The sequence below is a fragment of the Octopus bimaculoides genome, chromosome 7 (assembly GCF_001194135.2).
Source record: "Octopus bimaculoides isolate UCB-OBI-ISO-001 chromosome 7, ASM119413v2, whole genome shotgun sequence".
NCBI lineage: Eukaryota > Metazoa > Mollusca > Cephalopoda > Octopoda > Octopodidae > Octopus > Octopus bimaculoides.
In genome coordinates this window covers 15,202,698-15,205,435 of record NC_068987.1, presented here as the reverse complement: position 1 = coordinate 15,205,435, position 2,738 = coordinate 15,202,698, and positions in this window count along the sequence as shown.

Below are 2,738 nucleotides of genomic sequence, written 5' to 3'. Positions count from 1 at the left end.
ATAAAACAGTGTTTGTTATTTCTAGTTTGAATTATTACTGTTTTTTTAGGATGGTTGATACCTCTCCCTTATGATGCATTGTTCTTATTTACAAAGTGTAACACTAAAGAAACACACTTTTCTCCACATACAAACAACTTTAGTGCTATATGCACACACACACACACACTTCTCATATAGATGCATGGTTTGTAAAAGTACACATAGTTATAACTGACAGATGAGAATCATTCCAGAACTGCTTCTGTTGTTAATAATTATATCTTAAAACGCCTACTGGCTTTTTGAGACATCAAACTTGAAAAGCCACTGAAATCCTATATATTATTCGCAGTGAAATTCATCTGCTGTGCAGCTACTGAATGCCTGCCACTGAGGAGAGAGGGTACATTGAAATCATGTGATCTGGCAGTTCCAAAACTGATTGATAAGATTGGCTACAATGGATATATAATACTGCACACTTTGATTAATGTGCATGTTTCTATGTGTTTATGTATGAATGTATGTATGTATGTATGAATGTACATACGTATTTAGGTATATATATGTAAGAGGATATATATACATGTGGATGAACTGATATAGCTTCATCTAAGACACATTTTCACATATGAGATAGGGCTGAAAAGTTCCTCGCTTTAGGGTATTGTGAAAGGCTTTGTTGAAGGCCCAACCTTCCAATTTATTTTATAGGGCTTAGAAAAACTAAAGGCTGGTTGCAATAAGTGTGTGAATCTAAGAGGGGAATATGTTCAATAAAATCATAATTAACTGATTCTTCTGTATTTTCTTTTGCCCAAAGACAGGAACTTTTCAGCAGCCAAAATAACATAGCAAAATATTTTAGTTCTAGTGATCTATCAATCTTTTACAAAGCTCAAGTAGAGTCCACATGATGCAATTATCAATAGTTCTTTGGCATATATAAAAGTACAAAGCAATTTAAAAGTTATGGAAATTATAAATAGAATTGCTGATTTGTTAACTAAGTTTGTTCCTTCCGGTCTCTCTTCAAAACTGAAGTAATCCTATTGTGGATCTCCACTTACTGAACTCAATTACTGCTCTCAAACATTATTACTGTGGGAACGCAACACTTGTTACTACAGCACTCTATACACATTTGCTCTCTGAGTCAATTATATCAAGCACTATTCTGTTATACGAGGGGTGTTAAAAAGTTCCAGGCTTTTTATATATAGTTATATATAGTTATATGAAAGAAAATATTGGAGGCTCAGTTAATTATGATTTTATTCAACATATTCCTCCAGGGCCAGATTTATACAGAGGAAGAGGGGTAATTGCACTGGGCATCTGCTATTGGGGTACCTCTGCTATGAAGAGTATTTAGCACTCAATACAGGGTGGACCCCACCTCCCAGCAATCAGCCAAGAAGAGGCTCTCTTTCAATATACAAAGGTATTTTGACTCCTTAAAAAATGTAATGGATTCTCTTCTATGATAAATAATCATAGATGTTGCCACTGTAGAGACACCAATTAATTCAATTAAAAAACACCAGTCCCAAAGCAGTTTACAATTCCCTTGGGAATTGTAGCTGCTTTTGGGACAGCAGCAGAGAAAAGGGAAACAACAGAACACTCCTGAAGTTTACCTTGTTGTAGAAAGTAAACATACATATATACAGATACATACACACACACACATACAAACATATACATGGTAATTGCTCCATCTTCACAGATGATTGCTGCTTCCAACTGCTTCCCCATTGTCAATGGTATTTCTGATTTCCCATCCATGACCTCTCAGGTGATTATGCAGTCCTGTTGTAATCTGCTTGTTTTGATGCATAGTTGTCAGACAAAAGTAGTAAATTATTGTGTACTTCCAACTTGTCTGCACATGTTACCACTCTTCGATCACCATAAGACTTTCAGTTGACAGAATGACAAATGAGGTCACCGTAAAGAGACATCTGTACAACAATGGACTATAATGATAAATGCTTGTAGAATGCAAGTACCAGTCACTGAATCTCCATGATTAATACTTAGTGACAGGCTCAACTGAGAATACCAGTAATTATGTGGAACCACAGATTTTACATCAAAGTGTGTATTTATATCATCACTGTTTTATATTTATTGGGTCATCCCATAAATAATGCGGTTTTTCAATTGCATGTACTAAAAGTCAGAGGGGCATGGGATAAACTAACCTGCTTCAACTTGCTATAAAAGCAAGGTAGTAATTTTACCATGTGCTTATGCTTAGTGCAAGTTTTGAAGAGTGCAGTTTGATTTTAACAGTTATTTTTTCAAAGCTATAATGGAAGTGACAAAGGAGCATATTCAGCATATTTTGCTTTATGAGTTCAACAAAGGCAATAACGCAATGGAAAGTGCAAGGAATATTAATGCAGTATATGGGGATTGGACAATAAGTGTAAGCCAGTGTCAATAATGGTTCCAGAAATTCTGAGTTGGAAACTACAGCCTAAAACACGAGCCTCATCCTGGAAGATCTGTAGAGCTTGACAAGGATGTCCTGCAAAGCCTGGTGGAACAAAATCCCATTGTAAGTGTTGAGGAACTAGCAAAGAAGCTTGGATTTGGTCACTCAACCATTCATTGATACTTGCGTGCCATGAGAAAAGTCAATAAATTGGGTCAATGGGTTCCTCACAAATTTTCCAAGTCTAATCACATGCAGAGAGTGAATGTGTGCTCTTCTTTGCTGTCATGTCTCATGAATAACCTTTTTTTGG